A 23652-nucleotide genomic window follows, 5' to 3' on the forward strand; every position below is an offset into this window, starting at 1 on the left:
CTAGAAATATGAAAAAAGATTGTAGTAGTTTAAAAGGGCAATGAGACATGAAGACACTACTGAGCGAGTTTCTTTGAGGAAACTTGACGGTATAAAAGGACAAGATGTTAATGTAGCTAGAGGGAGAAGGAGCATTTTGATAAGAAGGAAAAAACTTTAATATGCTGGAGAGAAAGAACAAAGCAGAGGATCAAGATCTGTGAGAAAACAGGTGTGGAGAAAACAGAAGGATTGGGAGGTTTATACAGAAGAAACTTGAAAATACAGACCCTCATTTGAGTGAGCAGAGATAGATCATTTTACTTCTTTTAATTTTTCTTCATCTATAAAAGGTGGCATTGAACTTGATAGGACATGAGAGTTTCATAAAAGGAAGGGCTAGATAAGACCATCCCTAAGGTTCCATTTGGCACCCATTTCCTTTTAACATTTTATATTTCTCCCCTTAGAATAATCCTTCTTAAAGGTAAATTAAGGTGTATTTTACGTATGGGATCTTTAACTGATATTTCTTGGTCAACAACCCTTAATGGAAAAGTTTCTTCATCTTTGAAATGAATTGGCCACTTTGTCTTGCCAGCCTGCTGTTTGTAAGAAATTGCAAGGCTGCTAGTGAGAAAGGAAACAATATCTGGTCCTGAGAAAGTAATTCCTCAGGGAATAAAAATAACAGAAAATACTTTATCCATGGGAGAGCACTTCTAAAAGGGAATGAGATAATTTCTCAGCCTATTTCTGACATTTTTCAAGGAACCTCAGTTAAGTCCTAAGGGGGACTGTCTTATATCTTATTTTTTTAGGATTTTTGCCAAAGAGGAAAGAATGTGAACTTTTCTTCATTTAATATTTTGTACACATTTTTCTTGGTGTACTTTGCCCCATCCAGTGGGCATTCTTAGTAAATATTTTCATTTTTAAAAGATCCCAGAGTCAATAAACTTGTAGTCTGGTTGTTACTGTTTTGGTTTTGTAAATATCTTTGAGCTAAAACTGCCATTTGTGAGTTTAAAAAAATCAATCATAAGATTTTTAAAACTGCTTTATCCAGGGTCTCCCCACTTTGTCAAAAGATTAGAACGAAGGACTGAATTTAGTTGTTAACATGGCTAACCCCAGGCCAGAATGCCATGGAGAGCTCTAGCAATAAAAGTAAAAACAAAGTCACAATTAACAAATGATTTTGTGGAATATAGACCTCATACCTATTAAAACTTCTGCTTACATACTTATGCTTTCTGGAAGCCCTTTACATTAAGATAATTATCACATATTGTGACCATATGAAAATAGTTGAAATCTATCTCATTTGGCTTACTTTGGTCGAAACAATCACTACAACCTCTGTTACATGGAAAACTCAATATAAAATAAAGCATTTGAATCGGAAATGGGATTAATGAGACTTTATTTGGTCAACAAATGCTTAATTTTTATTTCTGAATGGGAGTGCTAGATCATATTTAGTATTCACTCGTGAAAAGGCCATCTTCCATGAAGTCAGTGAAAAGGTGATATGTCACATCTGTCCGATTTTTTTTTTCAGAGATAGTGACATGAAATGTAAGCCTTTACCAAAATAAACTAAGAAACTTGAAAATCAATGATTTTTTTTAGATGTTTATTTTTGAGAGAGCACAAGTGGGGGGAAGGGCAGAGAGAAGGCAGACAGAAGATCTGAAGCAGGCTCTGAGCTGACAGCAGTGAGCCCAGTGTGGGGCTTGCTCAAGAACCAAACTGCAAGATTATGACCTGAGCCAAAGTCGGATGCTCAACCGTTTGAGCCACCCAGGTGCCCCCAAAACCAGTAATTTTAACTTGTAGCAACAGGTACCCATATGGGATTCAATTGGGAGACAGAAACCACATACTAAACATGAAAGGTTTAATGTGAAGAATAATTAAATTATGATAGGAAATTCAGTATAAAGATGTAAGAAAGGTCTAAAGAGTGCCCTAAGGCTGAGGTAGAGCACCCAAAGGAGGATAAACATGGGAAGATTCTGTGGTTGAAGCCCTCTTTCTGCACCCAGTGTAGTTTGCTGGGGTGCCCAGGCCAGAGTTGGGCCACAATTGTGCAGCAAGCAGGAATAACCCTCCAGGGCACAGGTTAACCATGGCTGATGAATGGGCCTCCAGGAGGAATGGCATACCATTGTGGGCCTGAGTCCAGCAGCCTAGTGTCTGTGTTGGGAAGGCTGTGAAGTCACCAACGGGTATGTGGCTGGGAAAAATATCATCAGATGTCGCCACACACACACACACACACACACACACACATCTCTAGTGGACCATGCAGTAGAAGCAAGTAAAATCAAAATGTAACATTTAGCACCGGGAGGAGAAGCCCCCTCCTCTTGAAATGTCCCTTCAGTGCCCTCTACTGACTAGTTTAACAGCACTGACAAAATTTACTGTAAAGGACAAATGCTTAAAGAGCCTAACATACCAAAGGGTGAACTTGAAGCTGAGGGACAATAATTGGTAACGGGCATGTCTTATACAATGAATATTATTATTCATAGTTGTTGTTATGGGGCATACGTTTTTTTAGTATATGTGCTGCCGAAGCGAGCACGGCATACTTTTTTTTTAATGTTTATTTATTTTTGAGACAGAGACAGGGCATGAGTGGAGGAGGGGCAGGGAGAAAGGGAGACACAGAATCCTGAAGCAGGCTCCAGGCTCTGAGCTGTCAGCACAGAGCCCAATGCAGGGCTTGAACTCATGAACCCTGATATCAGGACCCAGCCGAAGTCAGATGCTTAATGGACTGAGCCACCTGGGTGCTCCAGGGCATACTTCTTATTAGCTACCCACGTTTCATTTATTTTTACCAATCAACTACTTATCGCTTACTCTTTGTTGATCTCCTTAACTACTTTTATAGGCCAAGGTGGAGCCAAAGTTGCTGTCATATAAACTGTTATCTTCTTTACCCGATGGCAGTTCTCCAAAACAAATAGCAAGTCATTTTTGAATTCCTATAAGCATTTATCTGCAATTCTTGCATTACTTGCTGGCTTCTATCTCCCCTTAGCTCTACTTGTGAACATGTCCCATTTTCTGTTTTAGTCCACAAGCATGTTGAGAGCAGCATCTGTCTTTGCATTCTTCACTATACCTTACAAAGTACTTTCTTCACGAATGGTACACAGTAGATAGCGGCCGAGTTCATCAATAAGATGATTGGAATAACAACACTGTCTCCCAAGAGTGAGAGGTGCAAAAGCATAAGAATTTGAAATTCAGCAGCTATAGCAACAATCAAAAGCTAAAATATAGAACATTTTATAGTAAAGTACATAAATACATTTCTTCACATAATTTTCTTTTTTCCTGAAGTCAAGAATTAATATTCCTCATAGAATATCTATTAATTATCTTTGGTATTATGTTGGACATTATGACAAACAAAAACCGTTGTTCTAAATTTAAGTTGCAGTTTTGAATCTTATTATGCCTCATCAAGGCACAGTACTCAATGTGCATTAAGACACTAATCCATGTAAATAAGAACATTGATTTTCTTAATATCTGTAATTCTGAAGCTTAAAGATGGTATAAAGTATGTTCAAAGTTTCAAAGAAGTAATGAATCCATCTTTCTAAAGACAATTTTTTTTTATATATCCAGCTTATATTTTTTATTTGGAATCTAAATACTTAAGAGTAGCATCTTAGCAGTCTTATACATTGTCTAATACAAAGTAGGTTCTCAATATATATTGGTTAAGTGAATGAATAGTAATTGAAAAAAAAATAAGTGATAGAAAAAATTATTTCTTGTTCTGACCAACTTCCTGACCATTCTACTCCAGAGCTGATTAATATTATTATAATGCTAAAACAATATTATTGGTTAATATTTCCTCACACTTGTCTATCAGATTGTGAAATCAGTTTATATACTGATCATAAATATAATATGGAACAATAGACTATAGGAAAAATTAAACAAACGTAAGGCTCAATCATGGAATATATGGTGTCATTAAAATTATATTTTTGGATTATTTCTGATGACATGAAAAAATGCTTAAGATACAATATGTGGTACAAAATTGAAAACACTATAGGAATCCTATTATGCAAACAACAGGAATGAAAATTATTTAGAGAAAAATGTTAAAATATTAAAAACAATGCCCTATTGTTATTGTGGGAAAAATCACATAAAAGACAGTAAGATCGTGAATATTATTTTCTTCATTATACTTTTCTAAATATTCTAAGTTTTCTATAATAACTACAAATTTTACAACTATAAAGAATAATACTTGGATAATTTTTAAAAGTTAGACTCCAGTAAAAAACCAATGTATACCTTGAAATGACAAAAGAGAAAGTAATCAAATACCGAATTGACTCCTAATGCTAAAGATAGTAAGAGAAAAGCATTAAGAATTACTTTGAAAAAACAGTGTTAATCATAATATATATGGGATCTATAACAGGAGCTTGGAATTTGCATAAGAAATAGAAGAATTATTAAAATCACTATATAATTCTTCAGGGTATTTTCATAAAAGTGGTATTTTTACAGAAGTGGTATTAAAGTATAGACTTGCCAGATGTTAGACGTTACCCAAAAATCAGTTCTGGTTTTGTTTCATTTTTATTTAACAAACATCTCTTGAGTACTCATGCACTCCAAGATGAACTCGGCAGTGGTGAAAATACTTAGTCACAACAGGCAATAGATCGGCCAGTATTGCACAGAATGTACTAGAGTGTCGAGGGAGGCTGAAAACTAAGCATAACTCAGTGCCGCTGGTGCTGTGATAGAAGCCTGTGCCAGCACAGACACAGCACACAGAAAAATGAATCATCTTGGGGGAAGATGAGTTCGTGGCTTTTCAGGCAGAGAAAGAAGCAGTAGCAAAGACCTGGAGAAAGAAACAGTTTCAGATATCCACAGAAATGGAATTAGTTTTGCAGGACTAATGGTAGGCTAGGTAGGCCATGGGGAAGAAAGAAACCTAAACAGCTCATCCTAAAGATTTTTTTTTTTTTTTTTTTTTTTTTTTTACCAAGAATATCACTTAGAGTTTCAAACAGTGGAGATCTGATGTGCTTGTTAGAAAGGTCACAGGTGACTATGTGGAGGGCTGACTCCGAGATGGGAAGATGAAGAAAAGCCAATAGAAAATTCTTACATTGGTTTAGTTGAGGGATGATATAAGTCCAGACAAAAGTATTAGAACATTTATCTTTATGATCTCTGATTTACTTTGATAAACTTTTGGTTCACTTTTACTAGAACTTAGTGAACTAAACTGATATGTGCCGCTCATATTATAATAATGGAAAACCTACTGGTATAATGTGACAAATATTTTCTCTATTAACATAACTTTAAGTGACTGAGTTAATCTACACTAGAAAAATCTCAACTAATGCGTGTCTACAGTGTAACAGACATAAATGTACCATTGAATCTGATGAATTATCAAATTTGTCCTTGTCATATAAAGTTTTGGTCTCAGGGCCTTTTTTCACTGTTAATATTATTGAGAACCCCCAAAAGCTTTTGTTTATGTGGCTTAATTTTATTAATATTTACTATATTAGAAATTAAAACAGAGAAATCATGAAATTATTTATAAATAACAAACCAACCATATGTTAAAAATAATATTTTAAGTGAAAAATAAATATCGTTCTAAAAGAAAAATCTGAGAGTGATGTTATTTTATAAATTTGTAAATTTCTTTCATGTCTACCTTAATGTGTAGATTCTTAAATTAGCTTCTACATTCAGTCTATTATAAGTTACATTTGAATGAAAGAAATATGGCCTCACATAGATTCGTAGATTGAAATATTTTTTAATGTCTTAAAAAAACTTTTTTTAACGTTTATTTATTTTTGTGAGAGAGAGAGGGAGAGAGAGAGACATAGCCTGAGCCGGGGAATGGCAGAGAGACAGAGAGGGAGACACAGAATCTGAAGCAGGCTCCAGGCTCTGAGCTGTTAGCACAGAGCCCAACGCAGGGTTCAAACTCACAAACTGTGAGATCATGACCTGAGCCAAAGTTGGATGCCTAACCAACTGAGCTACCCAGGTGTCCATGTAGTTTGAAATTTGTAATTACCTTTTCACTTAATTGTGAAGAGTCTTCTTTGATAGTCTACCCAAACTAGACAATTGGAATCTGAAACCATTATCAATGAACTTGTACTCTGCTATACTAAAATCTCTTGACCTATCTTACACTTTGAATGGATCCATTTTCCAGGTATGATTTTGTATCATTATCCACCATTCATTTGTAAATGTATCAGTTGACTGAGTTATGTACATATTTGAATTGTGGAAACATTTCATTATCCATCTGTTAACATCACTAATTATCACATCAGAAAATCCTTTAAGTTTTAGAAGCTGCTGAGTTCAGATAGAAGTTTTCGAAACTTCTAATTTTCAAATATTGCCATTGGTAACGAATATTCTCAGTTACTTTTATTGAAATGAAAGGCTTACTTCATTTTCAAAAAAATTATCTCCCAAATAGCCAAATTTGAATGACCAGAACTTGTCCGTCAGTCCTTCTTTCAAGTAAAAATGATTTTCCATGGAAAAGCAACTAATTCAGTTTATAACTCAAACAATTGCACAAATGTTTTTTTTTTTAAAAAAATTAATGTCTATATTTGAGAGAGACACAGAGAGAGAGAGAGTGAGCAAGGGAGGGACAGAGAGATGGAGACACAGAATCCAAAGCAGGTTCCAGGCTCTGAGCTGTCAGCACAGAGCCTGATGCGGGGTTCGAACCACGGAGTGTGAAATCATGACCTGCGCCAAAGTCAGACGCTTAATGGACTGAGCCATCCAGGTGCCCCACAAGTGCTTTCTTTTGAGTCAACCATCATCACACTTTGGTATATGGCACATACTCTTTATATGGATTTCCCATTTCAGCACACGGAATATTAAAACTGGCTTTTAATTAAATTAATTTATTTACCTGTTCTTACTTGGAGTGAATGGCAGTGAACAATGCAATCACTGGTAGTACAGTTTAGTGCCACTGTCATAATAAGTTTAAGGCTAGAAGTTTTCATTGCTCTTGTATCATAAGGGCAAATGTCAATACAGTGGAAAAGGAAAATTCTTTTGTATTATTATGAAAGTAGTTTCAACCTGATGTACTCCTTAAAAGGTTTCAAGGGAACTCAAGAGGTTCAAGAGGGACCACATTTTGAAAGAAAAAAAACTGCTGAAATCATGTTAATAATTTTTCTATTTTTTGTATTATATTTCATATGTACCAAAGACTATGGACATACTGAGAACATGATTGTAGAAGTATTTTTACATAACCCACTGAGTGGAAGGAGAGTTAGAAGTGAAACTTAAGTTCTTTACATATATCCAAAATCTACAAAGGACTTACCAAACTCAACACCTGAAAAACAAAGAATCCAGTGAAGAAATGGGCAGAAGACACGAATAGACAATTTTCCAAAGAGGACATCCAGATGGCAAACAGGCACATGAAAAAATGTTCAACATCACTCATCTTCAGGGAAATACAAATCAAAACCACACTGAGATACCACCTCACACATGTCAGAATGGCTAACATTAACAACTCAACAACAAGTGATGTTGGCGAGGATGTGGAGAAAGGGAACCCTCTTGCACTGTTGGTGGGAATGCAAACTGGTGCAGTCACTCTGGAAAACAGTGTGGAGGTTCCTCAAAAAATTAAAAATAGACCTACCCTATGACCCTGCAATTGCACTAGTAGGAATTTATCCAAAGGAATTTATCCAAAGCATCCAAAAATGCTGATTCAAAGAGGTACATGTACCCCAATATTTATAGCAGTGCTATCAACAATAGCCAAAGTATGGAAAGAGCTCAGATGTCCAACAATTGATGAATGGATTAAGAAGATGTGGCATATGTGTGTGTGTGTGTGTGTGTGTGTGTATACATATACGTGCGTGTGTGTATATATATACACATACACACACATATACATACATACAGTGGAATGCTACTTGGTGATCAAAAAGAATGAAATCTTGCCATTTGCAACAACATAGAATGTATTATGCTAAGCAAAATAAGTCAGTCAGAGAAAGACAGATATATGATTTCACTCACATGTGGAATTTGAAAAATTTAACAGATGAACATAGGGGAAGGGAAGGAAAAATAAAAACAAAGAGGGAGGCAAACTATAAGAGGCTCTTAAATACAGAGAACAAACTGAGGGTCAATGGGGGTGGGTTAAATGGGTGACAGGAATTAAGGAAGGTACTCTTCGGGATGAGCACTGGGTGTCATATGTAAAAGACAAACCACTGGGTTCTGCTCCTCAAACCAAAACTACACTGTATGTTAACTAACTTGAGAATAAAAAAAAAAAATGAAGCTCAAAACAGAGGATAAAACAGAATGCCTAAAAATGAAAAAGAGAGAGAGAGAGAGAGAGAGAGAGAGAGAGAAAGTAAAGGAGAATAAGATAAGGTTTGGTCCCAGGGGAGAGTAAGCTGGGATTCATTCTTTGTTATTACATAGGGAGTTTTATAGAGACCACCTTGTGTTTTCTTTTTTCCTTGCTTACTGATTTCTATTTCAGTTAACTATGTTCAAACTTCCTTTTTTGGAATTTCTTCAAAAGGCACTCTTGTCTTCATGCATACAGGTTGGTCTATAATCCTCTAAATGCCTTACATATTGGTGTGCAATCTTCCAGGCTCCTCAAATCACTGGAAACCTGAAACGCCAAGGCCCAGGTGTCACTGAAATATGGCATTCTAGACCTGAAACCAGTCTGTTGCCTCTTTGGTTTTGTACCAACACACTGACATACATAGCTCAAAATACCACTGGCCTTTTAAAATGGCATATCACATTCCAGGGTAATACAAAAACTGCTGCCTGGTAGCATTTGTCAAGTCTCAAAGTAACTCTTTCCAGGATTTTCAAATCTGTTGAATTTCTTAGATGGAAATATTTTATGCAACAGCATTCTCTTAGTTTTTTTTCACCTCTATAAATATGTAATTGGAAATCCTGAACTTTGGTTTCTTTTCATTATTCTATATTTCTCATTGATTTTAAAATTCTTAATATTTGCTTAAAAATAATCTGGATATTGTCATCTAAGATTTACCATTAACTATCTCTTCTTCACATGGGTTCTTCCCACTACACTCTCCACACAAATAATTCCACATCTCCAAATGCAACGCATACTGATAATGACCCACATTACTCCTCTGTGTCCTCTGGCTCAATAGTGTACATTGTTAATGTATTCTTATCATTATTCTATTTGATAATCTTATAAACTGATTTTGCCAGTTTGATGAGTTTTATCTGAAGGAATTTAAAAATTTATCTACAAACTGCAAAAGTATTTACAGGGTTTTTTTTTTTGGTTTGCTTTTTTTTTCAAGGTTTATTTATTCATTTTTGAGAGAGAGAGCACAAACTGGGGGAGCAGAGAGAGAGGGAGGCACAGAATCCCAAGCAGGCTCCAGGCCCTGAGCTGTCAGCACAGAGCCTGATGCGGGGCTCGAACCCACAAACCTCAAGATCATGACCTGAGCAGAAGTCAGACGCTTAACCAACTGAGCCACCCAGGGGCCCCCGGTTTGCTTTTAATGTTCTCAATCTGAGGTCAATTTTTACTAAAACAATCCATTACAAATGGTAGGTGTGTCATAAATATAAGATGACTTTCCTAAACTTTTGCTGAATTCTAAAGGGAGAAGTGAGAGTACTAAATTACACAATTTTTAGAACAACACTCCTGTGACATTTAAAGCTAACTTTATGTTAGACCACTTCCCAAAGCTCATCCATTGTTACAAAATTTGCAAAATACTAATGTTATTATAGAGAGTTTGTGGGCTGCTAAAATATTCAAACATTCAACTGTTTCCTTACTAACTTTACATTGAGTTTACTGTTTTGATTACACATACAATAAAGATCTTTATACAAAATAGATTTACCCAAATCCATCAGAAAAATAATGGATGCTAACTTTTACTCTGGGTTTTAAAGCAACAAAATGCTAATTTTGGAGAATTTTGTACAAAAAACACTTTGGCATATAAAATAAATAATTAATAGTGATAATTTTGCTTGTGTAGAAAAGAATCATTTTCTCATCTTTACTCTTTTATATTTTTCTTCTTGCTTTATGTAATGAGCATGTATTACTTTTGTTATAAGAAAAATAAGAAATAATATTCTACTTTTTGTTTGAATTTATAGGGGTGCCTGGGGTGGCTCAGTTGGTTAAGTATCCGACTCTTGATTTGGTCATGATCTCACGGTTTGTGAGTCTGAGCCCCATGTTGGGCTCTGCACTGACAGTGTAGGGCCTGCTTGGGACTCTCTCTTTTTTTCTCTCTCTCTGCCTCTCCCCTGCTCACTCTCTCTCTTTCAAAAATAAATGGATAAACTTAAAAAAATCAATTTAAACTTTAAAAAAATTACAAAGAAGAAAGTAGAAATCAGAATCTCATAGATGAGAGATAACTATTACATTCTTTCCAGTTGTTCTTTTCCTAAGTAAAACCACTGCTGCTTTTTGTTTTTCATTACTGAGCTCCTACTAGATATATATGTTTGTATTCTCCTTTTTATGTACCCATTAGATCCTGAGCAATTTTGCAAAGAAGTAAACATTCCTGAAACAATATGCTTAATGGCTTCATAAAATCTCATTATTTGTAAGGACCATGGTTTATTTAACCATTTCTCGAACATTGTGTATGTAGACAGTTTTCAGGTTTGTTGGGGGTAGAATTACTCTTCTTAACCAAGGAATAATTTGGTATGACTGTTAGTCAAAGGTCCCAGTTCACCCTTAACTAAGGCAATCAGATTTATAATCCAGACTTGAATAACCAGGTGCTTACTTCCTAGAATTTTAATTAAAAATTTTTTTTTATTTACATGTATTTATTTTTGAGAGACAGAGCACAAGTGAGAAGGGGCAGAAAGAGAGGGAGACACAGAATCTGAAGCAGGCTCCAGGCTCTGAGCTGTTAGCACAGAGCTCAATGTGGGGCTTAAACTCACAAACCATGAAATAATTACCTGAGCCGAAGCCAGACGCTTAACTGACTGAGCCACCCAGGAACCCCTTAGAATTTTAATTTTTAATCCAAATTACCAAAAAAAAAAAAAAAAGCCTGAAGTAGCTAAACGAATTCATCGTAGGAGAAAATAGCACCTTGCAGAAACCACCAAAAAGTCCAAAGTAAGGGCTATCTGACTGTCATGGCCTCCCCTACTCTTGTCATTTCCAGTCTAGACTCCTCAACTCCTCCTCAACTCTGTGAGCTGTACTAACTTTCTAAGGGATTACTTTTATACTTAAATTAATCTCAGTCTCAGTTGCTCAGTTGCACTTTGAAATTAATTATTTTATTTATAAATTCTTCATTGATTTCTAATTTTTATATCCTTTTGTGTCACTTTTGTCACTGAAACAAATAAGAGCCTCAGCTAAGTAAACTTCTCATAGATTATGAAAGCAAACATGAGATTATAGGCACACAAGATTAATCAACATCACCACTCTTTCTGCCCACTTTGTTATCCATCATACCTCTTTAAATAGAAACCTAATTAATTTCCTTTATTGGACTATTAATACCTATACAGACAACTCCTCATTATCCAGTGGAAGAAGGTTATGAATAATGAAAACTCAGCATTAGTATAACAACAATTTTGTCAACAACAATGTCTTACGAGTTTCTATCTTCTTTGCTCATTGTTTTAGCAGTCATTAGTATATTCAGAGAAAACTGCTATGGGCTGAATTGTGTCCCCCTCAAAATTCATACGTGGAAGCCCTAACCCATAGAACCTCAGTATGTGACTGTATTGGAGACTAAGTTAAGACGAGATTGTTAGGGTGGTCTCTATTACAATTTGACTGGTGTCCTCATAAGAAGAGGGAATCTGGACACAGAAAGAGATGCTAGGGAAGCATACACACAAAGAAAAAACTGTGTGGGGACACAAAGAGAAGGCTACCAGCAGCAAGTCAAGGGGAGAAGACTCAGAAAAAAAAACAAACCTGAGAACACCTTGAACTTGGACTCCTAGCCTCCAGAACTGTGAGAAATGAATTTCTATTGCCCAGTCTGTGGTATTTTGTTATGGAAGCTCTAGTAAACCAGTACAACAACCAACCCTATTTGGATGACACTCCTCTATTTCAAGTTCAATGGTTCCCTCAATGGTGTTTATGAAAAAAAGGAGACAAGCAACATATATTGTAAAGAACATACGTGATGTTTGCGTAAGTTTGGGAGAGTATGTGCAATAGTAGAGATGTTTCTTAGAAATTATTAATAATCTTTCTGCAAAAACATTAGCTCATTACTCCTTATCTCCTTAAATTTCCAGTAGAGTCACAAATGAATATGCTATCAGTTATAAGAAAAATTTTGACAGGAAGTTAGGTTAAGAAAGTGTTTACTGTTAAAGGTATGTGGGCCCGTTTTCATATACTTAAAGCTATATGGATTCTCAAAAAGGGAGAATCTCATTGCTCTTTTCTTAAAGAAAAAAGACATCGACAGCACCCAATATATGTAATAACTGACACTAAAGACACAGATGTACATAAAATATAGCACCAGCAAGATTAACGTGACAATTCAATGGGGGAACAATAGTCTTTTCCACAATCTGAGGTCAAACACTTGGTTCCTGGACCTGTTTTGAAAACATAGACAGAACTATGGTTGTATTAGTTGCATTATTAACTTAGCTCCACATTCTGTTTTGTTCCCTACTTAAGTATGTTTTATGCACCTCTTAACCTCATGCATGATCAGTCATTAACTTTGCCTTTTTGCCCCTACTCCCTGTTTATACATTGATTGTGGAAACCCAATGGTTTCCTAAAGGGTATATTTGTCTTGAAAGTATCTGACATCTAATGATACCAAGTCCCAAATGCCACCTCATTGTCCAGAAGAATGCTTACCTCCAGATTATTTCAAGCCCTCCCCCCACCTCAAGGTTTCAAGGAACCCCTCACCCCCCTCTCATGTATTTACCTCTTTCCCCAAACATATATAAGCTGTCCAGAGACTCAACAGGGGCAAGCAGTTTTGGGAATGATCTCCTGCTTTCTCATTGATCTGCCCTTCTTATAATAAAACTTTCTTTGCTTCAAAACCCATGCCTCAGGTGTTGGCCTACTGCATATCGGGTGCACGGACAAGTTGAAATCAGTAAGAAACTAGTGCTGGCCAAGTGGATATCACCATACAGAAGAATGAAGTTGGACTCCTGCCTCACAGTATTTATAAAGACGGACTCAAAATGAATCACAGGTATCAATGTAAAAGTTAAAACTACCAATAGAATAGAAAAAAAGAAGTAAATTGTCATGACCTTGGCTTAGGTGATGGTTTCATATATATGACATGAGAAGCACAAATGACAAAAGAAAACATTAAAGCCAAAAATTATAGATGCTTTCATCAAAGTTCAAGTTAAAGTTGTAGGTGGGGGGCACCAAAGGAGGAGAAGGCCCTAAGAGATGGAAAGGACTTTTTACCACTTACAGGGTTAGAAGCAAGGTTCATTCTAAGAGAGAATTTCACACTTGCTAGAGAGAAATTACAATGTTTGTAGGTAACTGAGAGGAAGTGGGAGCAAACAGGCAAGAGATATAAAAAGATAAACTATTAGAATGTGAATTCTGAAGCAATAAAAACATAATAAAGCATTTAATATAGATAAAAATGAAAGCTGATGTTGATATTTTACCATATTATTTTGAGATCCTGTTAATTCATTTGCAAAAAAAAGATTTGTTCAAACACCTCTGGGTGCCTACTACGTCCTGACCAACCTAGGGAATGACAGACTGGTTTCCATCCTTATCATCAGCCCACACCTCCCAAATTTAGCCATTTCAGGGGAAAGTGCTGAAGTCTAAGCAAGGACTGGATGCCTGGGGCTTTTTTTTTTCTTTTTCACTTTAACTAATTATTTGCTGCCACCTAACCAATAATCTCAAAGAGATTTTTTTTAAGTTTTTTTAATGTTTATTATTTATTTAGCTTCGAGTGCACAAGCAAATGGGAATGGGGCAGAGAGAGAGCGGGACACAGAATCTGAGCAGGCTCCAGGCTCTGAGCCATCAGCACAGAACCCACCATGGGGCTCGAACTCACGAACTGTGAGATCATGAGATCATGACCTGAGCCGAAGTGGGACACTCAACCAACTGAGCCACTCAGGTGTCTCTCAAACAGATTTAGTGTTTTTAAACATTTAAAAAGCCAATTTCACTGCATTCTAGGAAACACAGCATTTTTCACAGAACTTTACAAATTGTTAAAAAAAAATTTGTGTGTAAAAATGAGTGGTTTAGGCTTGTTTTGTGTTTTTTTTTAACCAGTAATTTCTCACCAGTAAATATGCCACTTAAATTTACTTGATATTGATATTGTTCCTCAGTTTGTTTTTATAAAAGCCAGCAACAACGAGGGCCCTAAGCGGGGCTCCCCAGATCTGGCTGGTCATCTGTGTGGCCCCATTTCCTTCCATTTCTTCTACTCTCTGGATTGCTAATAAGGTGGATGCCAATTCTTACACCTGTGAGACACTGTGCCTTGGGGAAATTTATGTTTTCTCCCTTCTCTCAGCCCTGAACACTAGACTGAAGACATCATGTGGGCAGGGATTTTGTCTTATTCACCATATTCCTGTATCTAGGATACAGACTGTCCTGTACTACAGGAGGGCACAACATTTTTTTCCAATGAATGAATGTAGCACATTTAGGGAATTATTCTAAATCAAAGTATATGAAATTGTGACATGTAGTTAAGCAGATGAATTACAGCTGCCCTCTACAGATTGCACTACCTGAGTCCTGATTATCTGGGCTCAGTCATAGTTCTACCATCACACAGGTGATCAGGGGTGCTCAAAAGAATAGACCACAGTCAGCCTGTCTGGGTTTGTTTGGGCTCTGCCACTTATTGTCTCCCCAGGGGCAAGTTAATTGGTTTCCTTATCCATAAATTGGTGATTAATAATAGTACCTATCTCATAGATTAAGTGGGAATATATTTGTAAAATTCTGCTCAGAATAGTGGCTGGGATGGAGTAAATGCTATGCATCTTTGCTAAAGAAAATAATTAATAAATGGGAACCTAGGAACGTGGACAAAGGAAAAAGTTGGAAAAGCACAGTTAGAGGCAGTTTGGGGGAAAGAATAAATCTCTTCATCACCCCCTACCCTTCACCAGTATAATCTAGTATAAATTAGCACTCACCAGTATAATCTAAACTGAGCTGTGAAACAGGCTTACTTGATAATCAGAATTTTCAAAGGGTAGTCATTACTTCACAAATCACAGCCCCATTGACCCTGACATTGAAGACAGCAAAAGCATCAATAGCTGATTCTCAATACCTGTCCACCAACCCCTGTACTCTCTCTTCTCCCCTCCCCCTTTCAAGATAGCTATTTACCTGGGAGGAAGTGATGGGTTCAGCCTCTTCAACTATCCCGGAGGAAAATAAAACCTTGTACCACATCCCCCCCAACCCTGGCTAAATTTTGGAGGGGTGCTTTCAGGTGTCAGGCTCACACCAATATAAATGCATGAGGACTGCCCAGTCTGTGAAGTCCTAGGGGTAAGTCCAAACAAGCCCCAGATTTTTCCCTTCCTTGTCTGCAACACATACAGAAGATGCTCTTAACGTTTTTTTTTCTCTCAGAATCTCTGGGTTCCCTGACAGTGCCTTCTGTACAAAGAACCAGAATGTTTCTTACTGGATTCCTCTATTGAGATTCTGGAGTTTTCATTGCCTTATTGGTGGCAGTAAAGTTTACTTAATAGGTCTCTAGTCTGTCCCTTTGCCCCTGGTATTTCTAGCTGCTAATGGAGAATCCTGGCCGAGATCCCCTGTGCCTTCTTGGATACTGTATAATTAATTAGGCCTCCAATTGTGCCTTCCCTTCCCCTCTCAAGGATGGAGAAACCCTCTAGCCCATGCCTTAAAGGGAAACTGCCCTAATAAATGAGTCTCCAGATACCAAATTTCCCAGCAAGAAGGGGCCATATAAACAGAGACTATAAGTATTGGTGGCAGAATCCAATGTATTAATTACTTTTACTAGTAGGAGCGTCCCGGATACCTTGGCTGCCTAAAAACATATTTGAAAAGCCAGACCAACGATATAAGGAGGGAAGAAAAAAAAAAGCCCTACAAAGGAGTTGCAGTGAGTTTAATGAAAACTAACTCCATTACTGGGTTCATGTGATATAACCAGCCACTGAGCTCTGTTCTAGAGGTTTAAAATGTTACCTCACCCTCTCCACGAAATTGTTTTCCCGTAAATCTCTGTGGCCATCCATTCCTGTCTACACATTATGTTCCTAAAATAGACACCATCTAAAAATCTCTTCAAGGAGCTTTGTGAAGGAAGGCCTAAATTGCAACACTGCTCCTACAAGAGGGATGCACTGGTTTCATAGCAATTACAAGCAACAGCAACAAAGGAGAGGTTTAAAGTTTTTCACCCTAGTTATTCTTCTTCCAACATGCCCAGATGAGGGGGAAAAGTGTCAGGCGTCCACTGTATGTGCAGAAGCCCCAAGCTGCATCACCCTGGAGGGTCAGGTCTTGCAGCAAATAGGAAAGGTAAGCTACCCACTGCTCCCTGGACGGGAGAAACTAAAGCAGGAATCACCAACCTCAGCATGGAATTTTCCTATTTCTGTTCGGCATCATCCTCTTGGGATGCTTTAAAGTGCTTTATGGAGAAATATGTCCTGTTACTACACTAGTGCATGAGAAATACCACTTGAACCTGTAAATCCACATAAAAAGAAGCCACATTTTATAGGTGTGATAGCAACAGTGTTGGCAATTTGCAAGTTTGCCATTGCATCTCAGAAAATATTTAGTCACATGCACGTAGAGACAGAGCATTACCCTGCTTTGGCTTTAATTGTTTCACGGGACACGTGAAAAAGCACCTGCAACCACTCTCTTTGGACTGATTTGCTACAGGGAAGCGACAGTTTTCAGTGAGTAACTGCAGAGAGCAAAAAGACATATGAGAAGTAAACGTGTCAGGGAGGTGGGGGGGAGCTGGTCTTTAAACACATACCTCAAACAGGTAGGAGAGAGGGAATCCATGATAACAAAGGCGTTTGAAAAGCCTCACGTCCACCCAGAGTCATTTCTTGTGCAGTTTGGAAAAGCAAGCCCGTTCACACGGGGAACCGAACAGCATCTGCAGTATCACCGCCGATCGTGACCTCTGTCTAATTAAAAGTAACTCGGTGTTTCCTGTTTGGCATTCCACAGAAGGGACTCGTTCCCACTTCCCTCCAGCTCCTTTGGTGGCGCGGTTCGATCCGAGTTAGGGGGAATACATCATTGTTCCTTTCTTGCCCAAGCCCAGCCTCTGCCCGAGGAGCTGAACACCCCTGCAGTGCTATCTAGGCTCCAGCAGCAGTCCCGCCGCCTTCTTCCTTCCTGTGGGGCTAACGCTGAGATCTAATTTTTGCTCCATCCTTAGGAACAATATGACCTCTATTCACAGCTAGCTAGTCCAGTTCTACAGCACGGGTGAAGGAGGGGGTTTCAAAAAGGAGACCTTGAATAGACTGAAGGCAAGCAAAGGCAGAAAGAAACTGGCCAGGTTCCAAGCTATTTCAGGCCAAAGAATCCCATCTTGTATTGAGATGCTGACTGCAAAACAAACCTGAATTCAGTTCGAGGAAGGTGGAGAGAGGAGGGGGAGGGGAAGGGGAGGAGAAGGGGAGGAGAAGAGAGGGAGGAGGGGGACCGTTGGTCCGAAATCACATACAAAAATGGACTTCCTGCTCAGCCCAAACTGTATATCCACGGGCTCTCTTTCCACCGGAATAACTGGAATGAGTATGACTAAGATCGCAACGAAACAACCAGATGGCTTACCTGATAAAAAGGAAAATTACCCATCTGCAACGAGGAACAGCATCTCCCAAAGACCAGATGATATAACAACGTGCCTTCAGCTGCAGTTGTTCAGATTCCTTCTTGCAAAAGGTAACAAGTATTTACAAGGGCTGCAGTCTCACTGAGGCAGGACACACATACACGAACACACACACACGCACACATACACACATGCACCAGAGACCTCTGCAGTATCCTCTCAGCTTCATCCTCGCCTCACTCTATGGTACCTAATACAAATCAGCAAATAGCTTGTTTAAAAAAAAAAAAAAAAAAAAAAAAAAAAAAAAAAGTGGAGGGAGCACCTTACATTATATCGCCATCTAGTGGCCCAACACTAAATATTTTCTTACCAGCCAGATTTAGGTGCTCTTTCTCAACCTCTTTTCTCTGTTTCCTTCTTTCCCTTCTTCCCTTTGGATCTCATTATTAACTTCCTCTTGTTACTCCTTCATTTCCAGTTGGTCTGTCATATCAAACCCCTAATGACTCAAAGATGAGAAAGTTTAAAAGTAGATACAACTATCTTCAAGCATAGCCAATAACTTGTGTTGCTTTTGCATTTTACTTTTGCTTAAAAGTGTTACTTTATTCTCACTATGAATCATTGCTATCTTAATGAATTACATAATTTGTGAATAAAGTTTTGTCTTCTTATTCCACCAGTAGACAATTGGGTGGCCCTTTATTTATTGTCTAAGGCTTTCCTTTGAAGATCTACTTGAAATTTTTCTCAGTTTTAATGTTGTGTTTAGTGGTGGGTCTGTTTTATAGTGAACAGCTCAGTGTGAGAAGATGTGAGTTTTACTTCAATTTCAACACTCATGAGCACATGCCTTTGAGCAAGTCCCTGAGCTTCTCCATAAAAACTTACATTTCCCCATCTTCATCTACATTTAGATGTTAAACTAGATTATCTTGCACCCTAAATATCAGTGGTTTTATTATCTCTTACCACAATATGTTTCCCTGTCTTGTGAATTTGACCCAAAGTTTAATTACAACAACATGGTTTGGTAAGCAAATATATACATTTTGAATCAAATGAAGTAACACCTATTGGTAGAATTATAAAAGCCATATCCATCAGGTGTTCCCAAGACAATGGAGCCTCCATGTGAAACTATTTGTAACTCTGGGAACTGAGAATAGAGCTTTCTATGTTATATACTGTACTTTAAAGCTGAAACAATCTTTAACATTTGGTCATGTGTGAACTCACAATTAACTATGTGTAGATTAGTAGTTTGCAGTAAATATTTCATCCTGGTTGTTTTCCACCGAACACACTTACTGTTACTATTGATAACTATCATTGCATGTGCTTTACCATTTATTAAATGATATCACCTTCAATATTTCATCCATCCATTCCTCACCAAAGAACAGTACATTAGTTACTGTTAATATTATTATATAAATAAATAAAGTAAAAAAATATTATTATAACTATTCCTACTGTGCAGCTGAGAATCGTGAGGCTTTCTGAGCCTTATCAATAAAGCTCAAGGCCGCACATAGCTTGCAAAGCAGTAAAACTGAGGCTATTGGTTCCAAAATCTATTGATCTTTGCAACATACCAAAGCCCACCTTTTTTCCCATGTTCTAGAATGACAAGAATGTATTGTTTCTCTGTTCACAAAACATTTACTAGGTCTTTTTTCAATAAATTACTCGGGTCCATCGCTCATCCATAAAAGAAAGAAATTGAGTAATCATTTCCTGTTCCATCTCAACAATTCTATATTTTCACAAAAGCCAATCAAGGTAGCATGAACACATTAACATCAGTTATTCAGCGTTCGGGAAATGGTGTCGTTCAGTCTCTGGTAGAGTCAGGGCAATGTTGACAGGAGCTGGAGGGACAGCTGACCAATATTTAGTAAATAATTACTAAGCTGTTGGAGCTGAAGAAGTGGGAAGTATGTGAACTAACAGACAATATATTTTTTTTAAGTGTTAGGCTAACCTATTTCATACCAACAGTGCTTATGGCTTAAACATACAGGCATACAAAATAAGAACACTATCGGCCACATGCTTTAATGCCTTCTAATTGTTTTTATAATGGTCAAGTTTTCGAGTGGCTGCTCACAGCCATCCTTTCCACCCTCCTCCCACTCTGTCCCCAGAGGTGAACCTGTGCTCCTAGCTACTAAGGACCTGAGCAGGGGAGGGTGTCTGGCCATCTGACCTAGTCAAACAGAGCTGCTACGTGGGGTTCTGGTGGCTGTGGGGGCTGGGCTTTGCTTGAAATGCACGCTCCAAACCAGGTGGAGCCAAGGTGCCCAGAGAAAGGAATCACACAGGTGTGAAAGAAGTAGCGACAAAAGACGGAGCCAGAAAACTCACAATGACTTCCTGTTTCCCACTCGGTTCTTCCCAAGATCCACATACTTTCATGATTTGGGGTTGGTTCCATGATAAACACACATAAACTCCATTTTTGCTTAGTTGAATTTAGTTTCTGTTACTCTATGGAGTCCTAACCAGTTCCCTTGGTGCAGGAATCCAAATAGCCTAGTCCTTGAAAGCTATCAAATACTGCTTATATTCTAGGCATCGGACACTTCATTTCTTCAGGCACTTTTTCCAGATACTGAAGTTACATCATCGAATAAACCAGTTCAAAATCCCTCCATTAGCGAGTTTCCTCTGACACATGGAAGGCTCACTACTTTCACTGCACACACTACTCTTCCACCTCTGGGTCTTTGTTCAAAATTTTCGCTTCTCTTGATGGATCTTCCCCGGACCCCCCTCACTCATACATGGAAAATTCTACCCAGGTTTTAGGTCACATATTCTTCCTTCTCTAATATCTTGCTTGTTTTCTCACTAGGTAGAATCTTTTTTTCTTGTGTTAATTATAGAACGGCTTTACATTTTAAATTTGTGGAATATGGTTGTTTGGTAAATTGAAGGGATTGCACATAAGAGAATAAATGGCTGTTCTGATACGGACTCTGAAAAAAAAAAGGCCAATATCCATTGTAAAAATACAAGGAGTATTTTTAATGACTAGCTCGTCATTCTGTATTGAAGACATTTCATTCATCATAGCTGAAGCAGTTTAACAACATTGGTAACTTTACATATTCTTCATATAAGCCTTGACATAAAGGCAAGATGTGAGATTTTTATTAAACTAGAGTAGTATACACTTAAAGTCCCATATTCATAAAAGTTGGCAAAAGATACATTAACATGAAACTTTATCTGTGCCAACTTTTAACACTATTGCATTGTCTCTTTTGACCTTATGCCGAGAGTTTTATGCACGTTTCTTATTCACCTCCCAGATTACAAACTCCCTGTGGAACCAGCTCTTTTATTTACCTTTATGCAAGTTAATTTGTCGAGATCTAATTTTCTCTTTCTCGCTGTTATGTTTCCAGTTTCAAAGAAAGAAAGGATAATTTCCCTCCTTTCCCTCCCACCTTTAATGTTAGCCATTCTTGGAGGTCCTAAGCAAACGTGTCTCAGAAGGAAGAAGAATGTACTGGCCATTTCCTATGTGACAATACTTCTCCCTGTGACTGCACAGCCTTGCTCACCTGCCCAGAGGCTTAGGCTGTGCCTTTCCTATGAGACTTTCTAACAAAGGAAAGAGAATGAGAGCGTAAGATGTCCTTCAGTCTCTGCCTTGTTCTCTCTGTCACGAGAATTTGATCATGACTTTGGTACAGCTCCGTGGGGGACTAACAGAGCAGTTCACTGCTCAGTGTGCCATTAAGAGAAAGGAATGCTGTAATGGGACATCGGGCTGTCAGGACATTGTGAGCATTAAACAGGAAGAGTGGTCACTCAGATGGAAAATGCTGCACAGGGTCTTGTCCTCCGTCAGTTCCAAGATAGATGGGGGACCTTCCTACTGTGATTAGAACTTTGACAGCGTGAGGGGAGAGCTCAGCATCAGAACACTAAAGAGTCAGTGTGATTAATACCGGAATGTTATTTAGTATCTTTTTGCATAGAAAATAAAGGGAAATTTTTTTCCTCACAACATTCTGCCTGATGCCCATCTCTTGGAGTTCTGAACCTTTTCATTAGCTGCCTCATAAAAAGAGTTAATTAATTCTTCATTAATTTGAGGCTCGGCAGGGAGAAGGAGCTCATCCTTGGTCTTTGGTACAAAATTTCCCAAAATGATGGTCAAATCATTTTGTTCTGAATTGTGGACTCACTCGCTCAGAATTATAAGTGACATTTGAGTTTTAAAGCAGAAAATGTGTATAGATCCTTCTGTGATTTGTTTGGGAATCTAGGCTCACTGAGTGTCATGAAGCTGGGTCCTCCCTGAAGGCAAGGGATAGGGATACTGGTGTCTGGAGTTAAACCTGTGAAGTGGTCTGACCTTGGGAGGTGTCTCAGAGGATATAATAGTGATGCCACACAGGCTGGTGGGTGAAGGCAAGCCTGGCAGAATGGTGATTCCCATACCCATAGCCTATGCCAGAATCAGAATTTAAACCCGGGCTTCAGGATTCTAAATCCACAGGACCACTGTATCATTACCTGGCTTTGCCACCATGTGACTGGAAACTAGAACTCAGCTAAAGAACAGTATTGATGTGATTCCACAGTAAACATAATTTACCACTTCAGGACTTTGCTTTTAGATGTGGATCCCCCAGTAGTGTGTAAATATATATATTATTATGCAAACATTTACTACTAATTCCTTGCTTTCCCCCAAGCATTTACTAATACAGTGCCTTAAGAGGCCATCATTTTAGAAGCAGAAAATAATAAACTCTTTACATTTCCGGTTAATTTGTCCTTCTGAAAATAAGCCAAAAACGAGTATAGAATGTACCTACAATCAGATAAATAAATGCAGAAACTGCCATTTAGATCCATCTTTTAGGGGCCATAGCCAACCAGTTTTTCAGCAAGTTTAAAGTACAATTCTTTTCAATTAAGTTTATTTATTTTGAGAGAAACACATCAGAGGAGGAGGGGAAGAGAGAGAGAGAGCAAATCCCATGCATGCTCTGTGCTGTCAGCACAGAGGGTGACGCAGGGCTCAATCTCATGAACCATGAGATCATGACCTGAGCTAAAATCAAAAGCTGGACACTTAACCAATTGAGCCACCCCTGTACCCCTCAAGTTACAATTTCTTGGTAGCACAGAATTGGCCTATTGGTTTTAGAATATCTTGTAGATACTAGAAGGTAAACATTTGAAACTATGGTAAAGTCCATACACCCCACCAAGGAAAGAAAGAAAGAAAGAAAGAAAGAAAGAAAGAAAGAAAGAAAGAAAGAGAAAGAAAGAAAGAGGGAGGAAGAAGGAAAATTAGCTATTTTTTCTTTTTTTTTAATTTTTTTTTAACGTTTATTTATTTTTGAGACAGAGAGAGACAGAGCATGAACTGGGGAGGGTCAGAGAGAGGGAGACACAGAATCTGAAACAGGCTCCAGGCTCCAAGCTGTCAGCACAGAGCCCGACGCAGGCTCGAACTCACGGACTGCAAGATCATGACCTGAGCCGAAGTCAGCCGCTCAACTGACTGAGCCACCCAGGCACCCCATATTTTTTCAAACATGATATAAAAATATTTGAGGCCCCCTATTGGAATTTACTGAATCAGAGCTGTTATAGATTTGTGATTTTTCCACTCACAGATCGTCATTTTAAAAATCACTGACGATATATTGAGCCTAAA

At 38.0% G+C, this 23652-nt stretch overlaps 1 protein-coding gene across 6 annotated transcripts in view; it reads right to left on the reverse strand.

The window, feature by feature from the left end:
- LOC106982887 (sodium channel protein type 1 subunit alpha) overlaps positions 1–23652 on the reverse strand; it is a 147555-nt gene that overhangs the window by 109312 nt on the left and 14591 nt on the right. For 4 of the 6 annotated variants that reach the window (XM_053215221.1, XM_053215220.1, XM_053215222.1 and 1 more), the window contains exon 1: positions 17957–18224. The exons of 1 other annotated variant lie outside the window; for it this stretch is intronic. The gene's annotated coding sequence lies outside the window, so the exon portion shown is untranslated. Of the gene's footprint in view, positions 1–17141; positions 17888–17956; positions 18225–23652 lie in introns of those variants that run through there. One more of the 6 variants, XM_053215219.1, reaches the window with a different exon arrangement.

The sequence above is a fragment of the Acinonyx jubatus genome, chromosome C1 (assembly GCF_027475565.1).
Source record: "Acinonyx jubatus isolate Ajub_Pintada_27869175 chromosome C1, VMU_Ajub_asm_v1.0, whole genome shotgun sequence".
NCBI lineage: Eukaryota > Metazoa > Chordata > Mammalia > Carnivora > Felidae > Acinonyx > Acinonyx jubatus.